Source organism: Syngnathoides biaculeatus, chromosome 13 (genome assembly GCF_019802595.1).
Source record: "Syngnathoides biaculeatus isolate LvHL_M chromosome 13, ASM1980259v1, whole genome shotgun sequence".
NCBI classification, from domain to species: domain Eukaryota; kingdom Metazoa; phylum Chordata; class Actinopteri; order Syngnathiformes; family Syngnathidae; genus Syngnathoides; species Syngnathoides biaculeatus.
In genome coordinates this window covers 4751071-4769109 of record NC_084652.1, presented here as the reverse complement: position 1 = coordinate 4769109, position 18039 = coordinate 4751071, and the positions used below count along the sequence as shown (strand labels likewise).

The window sequence follows — 18039 nt, the reverse complement described above, 5'->3', positions numbered from 1 at the left end:
CAGCCAATCGCAGAGCACATGGAGACAAAGACACTTTGACCAATTTAGAGTGTTCAATTAATCCATCCATCCATTTTCTTTCACCGCTAATCCTCACGAGGGTCGCGGGGAGTGCTGGAGCCTATGCAGGCTGTCAACAAGCAAGAGGCGGGGTACACCCTGAACTGTCTGCCAACCAATCGCAGGGCACATCGAGGCAGACAACAATCGAACACACAATCACACCTTGGGCCAATTTAGAGTGTCCAATTAATCCATCCATCCATTTTCTTTTCCCGCTTATCCTCACGAGGGTCGCGGGGCGTGCTGGAGCCTATCGCAGCTATCTTCGTGCAGGAGGCGGGGTACACCCTGAACTGGTTGCCAGACAATCGCAGGGTACATGGAGACAGACAACAGTCACACTCACAATCAGACCTCAGGGCAAATTAGAGTCTCCAATGAATGAAATTGGAGTTCCCGGAGAAAAACCCATACAGGCACGAGGAGAACATGTGAACTCCACACAGGCGGGGCCAGGATTTGAACCCGGGTCCTCAGAACTGTGAAGCGAATGTGCTAACCAGTCAACCACCCAATTCCACCCAACGATTATCACATCTCAACTCCATCATAAGTTGCGTCAATGTGATATCTAATATCTGATTTCCAGTGGTATATTGGTTTCAAAATCACTGGGAGAGGGTATGAGGGTTTGAATCCGGGGCAGGTGTTACTGTTAGGGTAGGGTTAGGGGTTTAGTTAACATTAAAATAATGGATTATTGTTGAGGGTTGTGATGAATTACGGTTAGGTTACAGTTAGGGTTAGGTGTTGTTGGGGTAGGGGGTCTGCCGTGAGGTCTTCAAGATCCATCCTGGTTGTGGGAGGGCCGGAGCCTATCCCAGCTGTCAACGGGCAGGAGGCGGGGTACATCCTGAACTGGTTGCCAGCCAATCGCAGGACACGTTGAGAGCCGCACACACAATCACACCTAGGGGCAATTTAGTGTCCAATTGATGTTGCGTGTTTTTGGGATGTGGGAGGAAACTGGAGTGCCCGGAGAAAACCCACGCAGACACGTGGAGAACATGCAAACTCCACACAGGCCAGTCCGGGATTGAACCCGGAACCTCAGAACTGTGAGGCCAACACTTTCCAGTTGAACCACCGTGCCGCCAATGCAAGTACATTTATGCTTTAAAAAAAATGGCATTGGTGCTTCCCGAACTGCACTGTAATCCACCGGGAAAGCAGAGATTATTTATTCTATTTTATGTTTCGTGCGCCACATAAATGAGATTTCTGCTTATCCCATCATTTTTTTAAAAAAACATAAAGTGCTTCCTTTGCTGGACATTCATTAGCATCTACTCATTTGTAAAACATATTAACTCGTTTTGAAACAAATCACATTACGAGTGTGCTCAGAGAGAAATGTCATCCGGGGTATTCTGTAGCACCGATTCTGAAAGAAAACCGAAGTATTTCCAATAAATCCGTAGTAGTAGGTCAACAAAGCAACTCGAACATGCGACACTGCATGAGCGCCACCTTGAAAGGGGGAAAAAAAAAAAAATGGAAAAAATTGAAAAAGCATTTTGTATAAACCAAGCAAATGGGCCAAATCTGCTTCCTTCTCCAGTAAAGCAACGTCTCCCACATCCTGTACTGTTACCAGGAGACCAGAACCCGCTTCCACGACAGGACCAACATAAAACTGGCAGCACCTGTAAAACATCTGTATCTTGAAATTTTAATTGGGCAACAGATGTAGCAGTGGACAGACTGCTCATTTGTGGCGGTGCATATTTCATAATGTTGGTCCAACATCTGCTGGGAGCCAAAGTCGAGGATTTTATCTTGAAAGAGACAAAACGCGGCCTTGTACATTGGAACTGGTTGCGTCATTAGTGGCGAATTTCACAATAAAGTAATTACTGATGAGGTTATGGTGACCTTTTTGGGCGACCTCAGTAGTCGATGCAAAAACTGGCAAAGTGCCGTTCCGCTTGGTCAGCACTTTGGTGAGATGGAACAAGTTCAGGAAAAAGAAAAAGCATTAAAATCCAAATAGGGCGGCACGGTGGCCAAACTGGTAAAGCGTTGGCCTCACAGTTCTGAGGTCCGGGGTTCAATCCTGGACTCGCCTGTGTGGAGTTTGCATGTTCTCCCCGTGCCTGCGTGGGTTTTCTCCCGGAACTCCGGTTTCCTCCCACGTTCCAAAAACATGCAATATTAATTGGACACCCTAAATTGCCCCTCGGTGTGATTGTGAGTGCGGCAGTTTGTCTGGATATGCCCTGCGATCGGCTGGCAACCAGTTTAGGGTGTACCCCGCCTCCTGCCCGTTGACAGCTGGGATAGTCTCCAGCACTCCCCGCGACCCTCGTGGGGATAAGCGGTGAAGAAAATGGATAGATAAACTCCAAATATGTATTAGGCCTTTTATGGGTGTTTTATTCACACTAGTTGTTCCTTGTTCGCAACCGACAAACAGTTTTTGGTGTTGGCCCGGCAGTAAAGGTTTGCAGGGCGGGGGCAGGTTACTTTGCATGAGACAAGTCCGCTCCTTTAAAACCGGTTTTGGGAGGCTTTGAAAAAAAAATGGCGTGAACCCACAGAGCCTCTAAAGGGACATTGAAAAAAAAAACAACTGGTTTCTCATTGTAATGAGTAACTACTACTACTACTAGGTTTCTCATTGTGATGAGTAACTTATTCATTGTAATGAGTAATGAGAAAGTTTCTCATTGTACTGAGTAACTTACTCAATAGTAACTACTCGATAAACAAGTTTTTTGTCTTTTCAATGTCCCTTTAGGGGCTCCGTAGAATACATTTAACCACCTACAAATACATTTTCATGCTAACACATTTCATGTGGATAAATTTATCACAAAGTGCAAATTTCCCCCCTCCCCCCATTGGCCGCACAGTGGAAAGTTGATTAGTCTGTCTGCGTCACAGTTCAAAATTCCGAGTTTGAATCTCCACACCTTCCAGTGTGGCGTTTGCACGTTTTTCCTTCCTTCCACATTCCAACAACAACCACAATTCCCAAACACATTGCTAAATATAAACAATTTCATGATCATTTCGATTGGCTGTCATTCAACCGTGCCAGTGTGCTTAATGTTTGGGCCAGTGAGTCTCCGCACTGTGTGCGCGTTTCACAGATGTTTCCAGCAGAGCCCTTGGGCTTATTCTATGTCCTCATCTCATGCGGAAGATGACATTTTGTCTCATCCGAGCGGGACCAATGCAGGAAAAAAAAAACATTTTTAGGTTAAGAGCTCATGACAGAGCTTGAGGAGACATTATATGGAAAAAAAAAAAGGCTCAAAAAGAAAAATTTACCACATGCAGATCCCGCCTCTCAGACTATGTCTCTCAACCCCCTGCCTTGAGTCTTTCCTTATCAAAAATGCATCAGCCAGGCAACACCTGATCGTCTGGAGCACATCTTACTGGAGGCAAGTTCAACGCCCCGAATGCCCTCACGGCAGGGCAGACGGAAGTTTGCTAGGTAAAACACCTAGAAAAAATAATAATAATGAAAAAAATTCTATTGAACACCACACTGCGGAAAATAAGTGAGGTGGTAAACCACAGAATTAGCATCTTCAGCTATCTGTATAAAAGTTCATCCAGCCATCTATTTTCTTTGCCGCTTATCCTCACAAGGGTCACAGTGCGTGCCGGAGCCTATCGCAGCTGTCAACGGGCAAGAGGCGGGGTATACCCTGAATTGGTTGCCAGACAATTGCAGCGCACAGAAAAAAATAGGCGCACTCACAATCACACCTATGGGCAATTTAGAGTGTCCAATTAATGTTGCATGTTTCTGGAATGTGGGAGGCAACCGGACTGCCCGGAGGAAACCCACAAAGACACGGGGAGAACATGCAAACTCCACACGCGGGGCCGGGATCAAACCCAAAACCTCAGACCTGTGAGCCCAACGCTTTCCAGTTGCACCATCGTGCCACCAAGTAAAAGTCCTTCAAGTAAATTATCCATCATTATTTTCGATAACCTGTACTGATCACCTTCACTGAGTGGGAATTTCAAGCAGCCAGCCTCTCGCGAGCTATCGACGACAGGGGGGAAGATGATGATGACGCTCCCAAATCGTTTTAAGGTTAATGTTATGTTGCCTCCTATATTTAAAATACAGAATTAGCTTTTTGTGCACTGTATTGTCTGCGCTTTCATCCTGGATCAGGCTGTGCCAAGGTGACATTTTAAAATGACACACCATCTCATCCTGCACTTTCTACTTTGGCTTCAGACCAGACCTTCCCCGCTCGGAAAAGAGAAAATATCATCCAGTTGAACCAATTTTTCTTTGATTATTCACATATTCCGACAGTCATTACATCTTAGAACAACAACATTTTTTTTTTACTTTCTCAATTATTATTGAAAGTAAACATAAGCAGCATGGCTAGCTTATCTTTGCTCTACGTTGCCCAGACTGTGTTGCTAACTAAACCAGCAGCGGTGGTGGACACTGTCATTATAAAACACATTGATCCACTGCGTAAGTACTGTAACGTTTGTAATTATGAGTGTACGTCTTTAAAAACCGGGGGGTGTAAGGTAAACTAGCAAAAAGTGTGGCAGAGCATCGGTGATTGTTAGAGAAAGTTCCGTGTGCTGCCTAAAAGAAACCAGTGGCTTTTTCTTTTCATTTTTTTTACAGTTCGTATGTGAATTGTGCCGTTGGATGTAACAACCAGTCATCCCTCACTCATTGAATCACATTGCAAAATGCCACAAACTGAATAGCTGGATGTTCTACTTTCAATTTGCATTGGAGTGTTTTGTTTTTGCGCGGAACACAGAATATCTGCGAAGAGACTGCATCAGCGGAGCACAATTGCGCATGCGTGCAGTTTAAAGGGAACATTGGCAGACATCTTTTTTTTTTTTTTTTTTCTTTGCCACGCCATCCCGCCATCGACCAAGACTGCCTCGCGATCGACTGACGCATTGAGCACCCCCGGCTTAGGCACACAGACAAAAAAAAAACAAAAAAAAAAACAAACAAAGACTTGTCATTTGGCATCATCCATCGATCAAGGATATCTGCTTCCGATTAGGGCTCATTGAGGCAAACTACAAAGTATACGAGGAGTGGAATTGACCGCAAAATGGCGGATTCAAAAGTATGGAAGGGATGGGGGTGGGAGGAGACCTAATTCTGAAGCAATCGGGTCACATGAAAGTCATTTTTTGATCTTAAAACCAATACGCAACAGGATCGCTGTGACTATCAGCATTCAGGGTTTCATAGAATTAACGTCAATGCATTTCTTCGAAGCTACACATCATGTTTAGTCCCCATTTATGAATGTTGCAAGGAATTATTATTATTTTTTTTTTTAATCACTTGAGCAGTTGATGCTGGTTTTACAATACCAACGGCTTTATAACAAAGCGGATTATTTTCAACGTTTTGGCCATCTTTGTAGTAGTAGTAGTAGTAGTAGTAGTAGTAGTGAAGTTTAGATTTATGCGGTTTTGATTTCCTTTGCAGCTTTCTGCACTAATCCCATCAAGCCGAACGAGCCCTCCGTTATGTAACCGCCGTCACCCCCAGCGTGTGACTTATTCATTACGACGTGGACGAAACGCCGCCGTTCGTTTTACTTCCCGAGCGGGCGACAGAGTCGAAGACGCGCTGTCGCCGAGACGACGTGAATCAGATGCTCGGCCGCGCTCGGCGCCGCGTTGACCTTTGGCTGTTCATTAAAGCAAGGAAAAGTCGGGGCTCCCCCGGTTTACCTCGCGTATCCGTGAATCCCTCATGTGCGCTGAACAAAATGTCAGTGACAGCAGCAGATGACATCAAAAATAACCAAAGGAGAGCAACTAACTGGGAGATGGACATTAAATAAATGTACACAATTGACTGTAGGCTAAATATAATATCAAGCTTACATACATTTTTTTAAAGGGATTGGAGAATCTCTGTGAATGTTCTGAACTTTTTTTTTTTTTTTTAGCTCAACCGTTCCATCCATCCATCCGTTTTCTTAGCCACTTATCCTCACAAGGGTCACGGGGAGTGCTGGTGCCTACCCCGGCTGTCAACGGGCAGGGGGCGGAGCACACCCTGAACTGCCAGCCAATCGCAGGCCACGTAGAGACAAACAGTCGCATGAACAATCATACCTATGCTCAATTTAGAGTGTCCACGAAGGCACGGGGAGGACATGTAAACTCCACACAGGTGAGTCTGGGATTGAACCCGGGACCTTAGAACTGTGAGGCCAACGCTTTCCAGTTTACCACCGTACTGCTGTTTGCAAAATTGTTTTAATGTTCCTATAATAATAATCCTCATCATATTCAAATACAAGAATTAAAAATGGGCAGCACGGTGGATCAGCTGGTAAAGCGTTGGCCTCACAGTTCTGTGTGGAGTTTGCATGTTCTCCTCGTGGGTTTTCTCCGGGTGGGCACTCTGGTTTCCTCCCACATTCCAAAAAAAATGCAACATTAATTGGACACTCTAAATTGCCCATAGGTGTGATTATGAGTGCAGCTGTTTGTCTGTATGTGCCCTGCAATTGGCTGGCAATCAGTTCAAGGTGTACCCCGCCTCCTGGCCGTTGACAGCTGGGATTGCCGCGACCCTGGTGAGGATAAGCGGCAAAGAAAATGGATGGATGCATGAATTAAAAATAATAAACATGACCTATTCACACAATACAGAAATGTATTCAAAGCTAAAAATTTTCATCAAATTAGTGTCCTATAAAATAATTTTAAAGATGAAAAAAATGATCCTATGTACTTATACAATGGTGCAATTATCACTATCAAAACACGACGGACGGAGGTATTACCTAATCATTTGTCCACCTGGAGGACAACAGAAAGCGAGTTAAGGACGCGAAAGCACGAGGAGAAAGCCGAGGAAAGCATCTCCACCGTCCGTCCCATCTCCTCCTCTGTAATCTCCTCACGCGCCAAGACAAATTAATGCGGCGTGCCTGCGTTGACAAGTGCCGCGAATTAAAAGAATTATTCACACGGCAGCCAATTGACTTTTATGACCTAACAGGACTCGGGAAGAAAACACTTGTTTCCAACCGCAGTAACAAAACGCTACGAGAAATTTTGCGAGAAAATGAGTTCAAATGGGCTTTCACTTGTGCGGCACTTTTCAAACTTCGAGATAACTCGGAGCGCTTTCACGCAAGCCTCGGCGATACAGCGACGAGCAACTCGGGGACACTTTGACATAGTCACAGCGGCTCAGGAACGTACCCACGGATTCCGTGTTGGGAGCCCGGGACTCGACCGCTTTGTACCCCGTTGCAGGGTTATGGAATTGGATTCATACAAATTGGTAAAAGCGGCAGAAGATGGATGGGTGGATGGAGCTGCCCGAAGTGTGCCTGTTGCAATTCTGAGGGCAAGAAACACCGTTAGTAGCTTCAACTTCAGCGGAAATGTTAAGCGTTAGCTCGTGTTATCCATGAATCTTAATGTCAGACTAAGTTACAGTAAAGCCTCGGTTCTCGAACGTCCCCGTTTTCAAACAAATCGGTTTTTGGACGAAAAGTTTGAGATTTTTTTGCTTCTGTTTTTGAACAAAAATCAGCACTCGAACACCCCCGACAAAACCAGGAACTAACATTTCGCGCGCGGCCGTGCTAGCTGACCCACGACGCGCTTTGTCGTGAATTCCCACGCCGCCGGAAAAACCCGGAAATAACATAACTCGCGCGGCGCAAGCAGCAGAACCACCCATGACGCTCTTTGTTATTGTCAATTCGAACGCCCCCCCGAAAAAAACCCGGAAATGACATAAATCGCGCGGTGCAACCAGTGCACTTTTGTTATTCTATATAACGCGGCCTCTGTACACAGACATGACCCGGTAGCGACTGTTGTTTTTCTTCTTATTGATTATTAGTCCCTAATCGTGGCTCCACAGAAGGCAAGTTGCTTGTTTAAAGTTATTCTGCACTTTTTTTAATGGGGGCCGAGTCGCTACAGATACGTAACTCCACTCCCGGGCCTAGCGTACTCGTACATTTAAAGAAAAAAAATATATATATTTCTTAAATTATTTTATTATACAAAGTATTTCTACTATGCAGTTTATTATCAGGAAAAGCTAGAAAAAATGGTTTAAAAAGCCCAATTTTTTAGGCTAGGAACGCATTATTTCTTTTTCCATTCATTGTAAAGGGAAACATCGATTTGGTTTTCGAACAAATCACTTCTTGAACTGTTTTCTGGAACGATTTGTAGTCGAGAACCGAGGCATCGCTGTATTTACTTATGTTCCTGAACAGAAAAAAAAAAGTTGCTTACAATATATAACGTATCTCCACGAGCAGCTGCTGAGGTTAGCATGTTGGAGGAGCCCTCCGGAACATTCCAGTTTCTCATTTGGCCCATTTTTAAAGTTAATTGCACACCCTGCTGTGCTGTATACTGCAAAAGCGAGTTCACTTTGAAATTCCTCATTCCTGTTGAAAACGCTAAAACGTGGAGAGCTCGCCTGAATTGAAAGAATTAGCATTAAAACACTTCATGATGCCCGATGCTCTCTTTATGGCAGGTGGTCTAATACTTTGGCTCAGTACATATATCGGCCGTTCTGTTTCACAATAAGTCTTTTCAGACAAAAAATATGAAAATTTTCTGTGCCTCTGAATACATAAAACTAAATGTTTTTCATCATAAAGCATGAAAAAAAAATCTTGGTTCAGAATGACAATAAGGAGCAAATATATATATTTTTCACACGCTTTCAACCCTGGGGTTCATGCGATGATGCAGCTAATTTGTGCATTTTTTTTCTAATGGCCGCAAGAGGGCACTCGAGCGGAAAAGGTAAGAATGAGACCCGTGTAATATATGTGCTGAGTAAGTGAAGTGACTTTTACCGGCCCTGTTAGCGCTGCGCTAGCGTGTCGCTGCTGTGTCTCAGTGATATTTACTTGTTTTATTTTAACCAGCCCTGTTAGCATTAGCACGGCGCTAGCGTTAGCACTAGCGTTAAACTCTTTCTGTGTGCTGTCTTTGTAAATATCTCGTGTTTCAATGTCTGTTTCAATGTGGGCACTTGTGGCTTTTACACAGCTCTTAGCGTTAGCACGGAGCTAGCGTTCGCGCTAGCTTCAGCACGGCGCTAGCATTAGGACTAGCATTAAACTCTTTCTGTGTACCGTCTCTGTAAATATCTTGTATTTCAATGTGCGTTTCAATGTGGGCACTTGCGACTTTTACACAGCTGTTAGCGTTAGCATGGCGCTAGCGTTAGCACTAGCTTTAGCGCGGCACTAGCGTTAAACTCTGTGTACCATCTTTGTAAATATCTCGTGTTTCAATGTGGGCACTTGCGGCTTTTACACAGCTGCAGTGTATGTATGTACCAATTGGTATTTCCTTTATAAATGTACCCGGTGAGGCTTTTAACGAGGTGCGCTCTGTAGGCCGAGAATTATGGTAAGTAAACTTAAAAAAAAAAAAAAAAAATGTTTTATTGCCAATGGGACATTTAATTGGCCCAAGCCTCCGCTGGATGTTTTACTCTAATGACAAAAGCAAAAAAGAAAAAAACAAAAACAAAAAAAGCAGAGATGAAACGAGTCGAATCGAGAGGGAAACAAAAACTCCAGAGAGAACAAAAACACAACAGGGCTCTATGAACACAACACTCAAATTGCCTCTCCGACGTCTTGCAGTCTGAAGGAGGTCGGGGCTCTTGAAAAGACGCCTGACAGCTGCTCTTCACTCGGCTCGTTGTTGTGCATCAACTCGCAACGCGAGCCGCGACTTCAAACGCAACTTTTGAGAAAACGACGCCTTTAACGCGGAACAACATTGACACATTACCCCAAGAGTGGCTGAAGTTTCACAAGAATTGCTGAACTCACTTACCATTTCATGTTCTTGAAATATGCACCTCTAAACTTGCATAAATAATGTACGGCGAAAGATCCTCCCAAGACGTGCGCCAGTCACAGAACATTTGTTGAAGTCACAACAGCTTCGTCGCAAAATCAGAGCTTATTAAAATTTTTCGACGAAATACGCCTGTAAAGTTGCATTGAATGCAACTGATCTGAGGAAGTCTTACGAGATTTGCAGTAGTTCCAAATACATCTGAAGTCGTACAGATTGGTGTTCAACTGATAATCTTGGAGAAAATATTTGCTATTGTCGCACAGAATTTTATGGATAGGACCTGTCAAAATTTGCAGAAGTCTCGCCAGATTTGGTGAGGTCTCAAAAGATTTTATGAAAAGTCATATAAACAAATTGAACCAAAAATTTGGGGAAAATTGTCCCTTTAATCAGTCAGAAATCCATGCTTAGAACCTTTCGGGATTTGATGAAGACTAAAACATGTTCTTTAGTCTCACAAGATTTGCACAAGTCATTTGACGTTTGCTAATGTCTTCCGAAATTTTCATGCTGTCAAAAATATACTTCATCTGAAAATGTTGGGAAAACACAGACCTCTAAAATTCTTCAATAGACTAGATGGATAAAATCTTCGAAGATTTTTTTTGCGGGAGTCTCAAGAGATTTGTTGTGGTCTCCACATTGAAGTTCAACCATAATATTAGGACTGTGGCATTGGGGGTCCTTCAAAAAAAAATATTGGTCGATGCAAAATGTTCTGCCTCGAGAAAATAAAAAAGTATTATTGAATGAATACTTGAGCCGCCCGGAACCATTTGTCCATGGTCTACATTGAATATCTTTTGCGCACACACTCACTGTTGGTTTTGTGGAAAAGCTTTTGCCAAAAAAAAAAAAAAAAATTGACAGAGGTGTGTCTGGAAGGGATTTTTAATAAACTGTTAGATGTGCAATGTACATATAACATGATGTTTGGTTGATAGCTAGCGTTTTATTTCTTTTAACCTAATATGGAGTGATTACTCGAGTACTGGTGAAATATCTAGAGGATAAGCGATTCTAAAAAGATTCGGTAGCGGCATTTCAGGAAAAATCTGCTTCCAAAGGCAGAGTCCATGATTTGCAGACATCTCCCAAGATTCGTCTTCCTAAATTTCCATCCATCCATGCATTTTCTTACCCCGCTTATCCTCACAAGGCTCACGGGGAGTCCCGGAGCCTAGCCCAGCTGCCAAACCCGGAGGAAGCTGGTCGTCAGGGCAGATTGAGACAAACACCCGCACTCACAATCGCACCTTGGGGCAATTTAGAGTGTTTTTGGGATGTGGGAGGAAACGGGAGTGCCTGGAGAAACCCAGGCAGGCACGGGGAGAACATGCAAACTCCACACAGGCGGGTTTGGGATTGAATCCGGGACCTCAGAACTGTGGGCCGGACGCTTTCCAAGGGGATCCACCGTGTCACCCCCCTAAATTTAAAGAAGTCTCAAATTCCAAAGAACTTGTTCGGATCAGAATTCAACCTCCATACGACACTATTAATATCTAATGCCGTATCGATACAGTAGTGCTTTACCCATAAAACGTCGTCTGCAGCGCAAAGTCTCCGCCTCCGATCCAGCTGCTCATTTGGCAACGGCGCAAAGGAGGAAATTAAGTGCTTCGGCGGAACGAGAGGATGGCGGTTCGGAGGAGCAGGGGGAAGACGAGGACTGGCTCCGGCCTTATATTTAATACCAGCGACTTTCAGGCTTAAGGCCACCGCCGTCCAATTATGTGCTCCCTGCTTGTCCATTTGATCAACCTTTGTCCTTCATGCTCCGCGCTGAATAGCCCACGTTTGAAAGGCCGTTTTAGCCATTCAAGTGTAAAAACAACCCGAGTGATGTTTTGCTGAATAGTAAATGCTAAGAAGGGGGGGGGGGGGGGGAAATGTGCTGTATAGCTGGGAAGCGGCCTGACTTCTAAACAGTGACGACTTAACCGCTCGAATCTGAGTTTAGATTTCAGTGCTGAATGTAGTTCCGAACGATTATTCCCGGAACTGAAAGTAGAAATAAAATGACGGGAAAGAAGTCCAAGTCACGGGTGGGCACGTGGACGTGTGCTATGTACGTTTTATGACTAATACCATCGCTCCTGTCATCAGTTGTTCAGGATAATTCATCTTCACCACCATCTGACACGATATAGAACTACAGACCTAGTCCACAAAGTAAACAAAAATAAAGCCTCCACGTAATATACTGCAATCTTACAATTAATGTAATCACTCTTGTTAACAGTTCTTCATCATAACTGCCACATTGCTCAATATAAACATTAATATAATCCACAGTCGTGAGAGTTGCAGAAATACAGCTTTGAATATTAAAATGAAGGCTTAAAGGGGAAATCCACTGGTTTGCATTAAGATTTTCATCGATAATTGTTCATTTTCAGGGGCGCTGCCATTTTCGCAAGTCACATGACCTACATGCGCGGATGTGACGTGTACCATTCCGCAACAAAGGCTCGATTACATGTGACACCAATTATGCCAACGCTGATTTCTCGGATTTATCCTAGTCTGATGAAGAAATAGCAGCATCGGTTGATCAGGAAGACGGAGGAATACTCCCATACACAGGCATGAGTGGCTCCGCCGCTCGGCCGATTGGGAAGACGAAGGAATACTTCCATGTACAGTCGTGAGAGGTTCGGCCGCTGGGTTGATCGGGAAGACGGAGGAATACTTCCATACGCAGCCGTGAGCAGCTCCGCCACTCAACTAATCGGGAAGACGGAGGAATACTTCCATATACAGTTGTGAGCGGCTCGGCGGATTGGGAAGACGGAGGAATACTTCCATACACAACCGTGAGCGGCTGTACTGGAGCCAGCAAGCCGGCTTGGGGGTGTCTGTCCTCCGCATAACGCGTGTCACTCATGCCTTTTTCCTCCGCATTGTGGAATAAGAGCCGACATCGAAGGATCAAAAAGCGACGTCGCTATGAACGCTTGGCCGCCACAAGCCAGTTATCCCTGTGGTAACTTTTCTGACACCTCACGCTTAAAACCCACATGCGCATGTCCTCCGTCCTGCGAGTGTGCGGGCTCGGGACGGAGCTGCCGGTGGAGAGCTCAATCGCGAAGCCACGTACTGGTTAATTCCGATAACAAATGAGACACCGGCATGCTAACTAGTTATGCGACCCCCGGCGGCGTGAGCAGCTGTGGATGGAAGTATTCCTCCGTCTTCCCGTACAACCGAGCGGCCGAGCCACTCACGGCTGTGTATGGAAGTATTCCTCCGTCTTCCCGATCAACCGATGCTGCTATTTCTTCTCAGATGAGGATAAATCCGAGACATCAGCGTTGGCATAAATGGTGTCCCATGTAATCGAGCCTTTGTTGCGGCACGGCACACGTCACATCCGCCCACCTAGGTCATGTGACTTGCGAACATGGCAGCACCCCTGAAAATTAACAATTATCGATAAAAATCTTATCAAATCACTATTAAATGAGAGAGGATTTAACATCACATTGTCAAAATACAGTACATATTACATGACCTATTGGATACATTGTTAATGCAAACAAGTGGATTTCCTCTTTAAAGAATAGAGTGTGGTCCTGCACATGTTTATGAAGATTAAAAAAAAAATGTCCATTTCATCAATTCCGCTGTGCCGCACGCACTCAGCTAATCGTGTGTTATTCTTTATATCATCTCCCCGAGAGGCGCGCTTTGACTCTAATCAACTTCGTCTATCAGGCATCAATGTTTCAGAGCGCGGAGGATGTGACCTTCCGTCTGTAATTAAACCCACCCCGACGCGGCGAGCGCCTCGCCGCTATCTGATGCACGATAGCGCGGGCGTTGCGGTAGATGAGCGGCGATATCGCCTCGCCTCGCCACGCACCGGAGCGCCGGGGTTCACAGGTTGAACCCTCGCAGCTCACATCGCAGCGCAACTGACACCATAAAGTCGCGCCCTGACGATCTACACCGCAATGCAACATAGCTCAATAGCCAATTACTAGTAATCCTTCATAAGGGAGGTACCTTTACTTTATTTTACTCCCTTAGTACTTGTTTACACTTAGTCTGAATGTTAAAACAAAACCTAAAACAACCGTCAATGGCAGTGAACGAACAGTGAACAGATTAAAATTTTTTGCTTCTCAGGGAACTCCGACTTCTTCCCCCATTCCAAAACATGCATGTCAAATTCGTCCATATTTACCGATCCTTTAAAAAAACGGATGGTCGGGTAACAAGAACACAACTACAACTATAAAAATGGCCGACATTACGCTCAGTCACTCGTACTCCAACTGTACGTGTAATTTGATTCTTGCAATCGCTCCCCTCAACAGTTATTGATGATGAGCTTGCAAAACGAAACCAGACAGAACACCTCCAAATTCATTCACAAATCCAAAAGAAAAAGTCCACGGCACGCTCGGTCACCCGTGACAAGGGCAAATACCGATGACTTACGCAATCGCACGACTCATGAATTATTCAAGGGAGCACCACCTTGCGTAACAGAAGTAAACAAACACTGCAAATAAGCCACAGAGTCAAAAAGCAAATGGCGAGCATTGACACGTGTCTAATTTAAACCCCAAATCGCTAAAAACCGTCGTGAGTATGAATGCACCACTGCCAGGAGGGGCGTGGCCTGGACACCACTTTGGGCGCTCTCATCTCTGACACCTGCAACGGTCACGGCTGTTTCCCATGAGGCACTGGGATTAGACCAAGTATTTAAGTTGGAGTTTTGCCAGTTTGTTGCCTTGAGTTAGTGGGATGCGTTCACTGCCAGCCTGAATCTCCACCACTGATAGAAAGTGTAGCGGGAGCTAACCTCGTCACAGCGATTCTGTGCCACCATAGTTTAGTCCCATCTTAGTTCACATTTCCAAGTTTGCCTCCTAATCATCAGACCTTGCTGCATGTCTTTTGGATCCCGCCTAGCCTAGCGCTGTTGTGCCTCTACCTCCTCGTACTGGTTCCACCGTGTATGACCACAGCTTTGAATAAAACTACGCCTAACATCATGCCCTCGTCTCGAAGTCCTGCATTTGGGCCGTTGCTCATTTTGCCCGTTATTCATGATAACTGCCACCTCACATAATTGAATAAACAATTTGAGTAGAAATAATCCACAGAGTCAAACAATTGCTTGGGCACAAAGTACATCACGAGCAATCTGGCACCTTGCACAATGGATATGAAACAGAATTATGAGAAATAATGTAGAAGATTGGAAGTAGAAAGTGTTTTGCCATGGCTTCACAAGTACTGTACATCACTTCCTACGAGGGGGGGGGGCAAACTGCAGTTCTTTTTCTCCGCCACATAAGTCTAGCATGTAACATTTCAACTGTGCTAATTATTATTATTATTATTATTAGTGCAGCCAATTGTTCAGCGACTCCCAGCACGCCCCCCCCCCCCTTCCGAAGAGATACTGTGTCAGAAATGAGAGACCCGTCGGATTGGATTAACATCCACTCTCCCCGGCCTGTGTGGAACTGCCTGGTCGGGTTAAGCTTCATCGTGAGGAAGACCTCCACTTCCATGTTACCCCTACCGCCACTATAGAAAATAATAATAATAATAATTTTTAAAAAAGCTGGCTGGAGTCCCATAAAACAGACTCCTGGACATGTCATGATACAGTCCCCCATCACACATCACACGTGTCTCGATTATATTATGATGCAAAGTGATGGGAGCTGCAGAGTGTACTTTTTTAAGAGCTGGGAGGCAGCGGGTTTTTTTTTTTTTAACAGGGGAGGGAGGCTAGCATGGCGGGTGGAAGAGAGGTAGTGTTCGGCGTGGCTGTGTTAACAACAAAAGAATTATATATTTTTAAAAAATTGATACAAAACGGAGCAAAAAAAAAAAAATCAAAGGAACAAGGGGACACGCATGGCTGCTTACCTTGATATCGTCGGGCGAATACTTGCTGCATCTTTGAGTCTTATTTGCGGCGCATCATGTTTGAAAATAGATACATTGGTTTTTTTTTTCAGTTATAATTAGTTCCGGAAGTCAATTCGTCACACAATTGAGTCGCTGCTGAACGGAAACAAAATGGACAAAAAATGTGGTCAAATGAAATAAATTAATGACACACACACAAAAAAAAAAAAAAAAAGCACCGTGCTGTTTAGCTAGCGTCAACCGTCGACGTCGTCCAGGGGAGATGGAGGCGACTCGGAGAGTGGCGACGTCCTCATGGTTTAAGCCGTCATTTTCTTTTCGTCTTCTTTTGTTATTCTTTGACAAGGCAACAAAACAAAACAAACAAGAAAGCGAGGGAAATGAAGGAAGGATGGAGGGATGCTTTCCTTCGTCTCCCGCAAGTCCCTCTGCTCCGCTTTCACTCACTACGGAAGCCGGAGGAGACAGTGAAATGGGATGGTGGGGGGCGGGGGGGGGGTCTTTTTGCCTTTTATCAATACGTTCACATTTGTTTATCAATTAATTTTTAAATCGCTCGCACCCTGGCTATTAAGAAATTATCGTATTTCTTTTAATTTTTACATAATATCAATTTATCATAAATTATAATCTCATTCGTAAATAAATTTTAACTCGGAAAATAAAATTACATTTTAAAGAGTTGATGGATTACAGCTCAATAACGATTCAAATAAACTCAAATAATTATCAATTTGAAATAGTAATACATTGTTTTTATCAACAAACCAGATACATATCACGATTAAAAATAAAAATATTAATTGTAATTGTCAAAACTAAAAACATCCACACCGCAAATTAACATTAAAGAGACAGGCAGCTATATAAATCATAGACCACAACCACCTGCTGTATTGTAGTTGAATTAAAAAAAAAAGATAAATCTTTACGAGGGGGATTAAGAGTCTCGATAGTGGTTGCATAAGTGTGCACACCCTCGTAAGGGGGATTTGGCTGTGCTCAGAATTAGCCAATCACTGTGAAACTCGTGTTAAATGCCACTCAGTACGCACCTACCACCATTTAAAGTGCCTCAGATTAACCCCAAATAAACTTTTGTTGTTCTAGTCGGCTTTTACTGTCATTTTGTAGTCACAGTTCACGTCACAAGCCACGGTCCGGACAGAGCGATGAGGGATGAGACAGTTTGCTCATCAAATTGAGAAAATAATGACAGAACAAGTGACATGAGCTAGAATCGAACGTCCCTCCGTAATTGATGAAAAGGCAAGAAAATTGTCGGTGAGCCTGCCAAGTGACGGACGATAGTATTGATGGAGCTGCAGGAGAGTCTTTCCCCATCTCCTTCACTTCATTTCTAGCATATCGGAAGCTGATATGCGAGACATGATGTAGCTCTGGCTATGAAATATCTGTCAATTTCACCACAAAACCTTCAGGTTTCTGCTAGAAAGAAGTGAAATGTCGGTAAAGGCCGACGAGAACGCAACTAAACTTCATTTTGGGTAGCATCAAGGGCACTTTAAATAGTAGCAGGTGTGTGAAAAGCTTGGATGTGATTGGATAATTCTGAACACAGCCATGACTTCACCAATGAGGGTGTGCACACTTGTTCAACTACATTAGTTCAGTTATTTTTATTTCCACTTTGTAAAAGTTTTTTTTCCCCTACAATTGACTTGAAGGTTACAGGTCACATTTATTTAAAAATTGTGAAAAAGGGTTTTAAAATAATCTATCTTGGGCTTTTTTTTTTTTACTTAAAAAAAAAAGCCTGGCATTAGAACGCGGGTTTGTAGAATTTTTATACTCATTATAAAGATGATTGTAATCTTTTTATTTTAGATAAATGCATAATATATTCATCTAAATGTATTGCTTTAAAGTTGTACCTGATTAAAAATTCATAGTACATTTTAAGATCATGCAAAGTAAGATGTTTGTGACAGTAATTTGGGGATATTTTTCTTTACATCTTAAAACTAAAATTATGAAAGATGAATCACGATACTCTGCTAACTAGTTTGCAGTTACATGAATTCCGTGGTTCCGTAACTTTTTTTGTAGCACCCTTCTCCCTCCAAACTCTCGCTCACGTTACATTTGCGCCACCTAGAGGATACAAAGGAACACTACATTTGTCAGTGGGCTTGAAATCAGCAGACGTGACTGTTTTTTTTTTTAAACATCCAAAAATTGATGAAGACAATG

The 18039-nt window shown here is 43.8% G+C and overlaps 1 protein-coding gene across 1 annotated transcript in view; it reads right to left on the bottom strand.

The window, feature by feature from the left end:
• The window catches only part of b4galt2 (UDP-Gal:betaGlcNAc beta 1,4- galactosyltransferase, polypeptide 2), a 100813-nt gene extending 84852 nt beyond the window's left edge, over nucleotides 1-15961 (bottom strand). Inside the window, exon 1 of the mRNA XM_061839848.1 lies at nucleotides 15823-15961. The gene's annotated coding sequence lies outside the window, so the exon portion shown is untranslated. The remainder of the gene's footprint in view (nucleotides 1-15822) is intronic.
• Between the last annotated feature and the right edge of the window lie 2078 nt (nucleotides 15962-18039).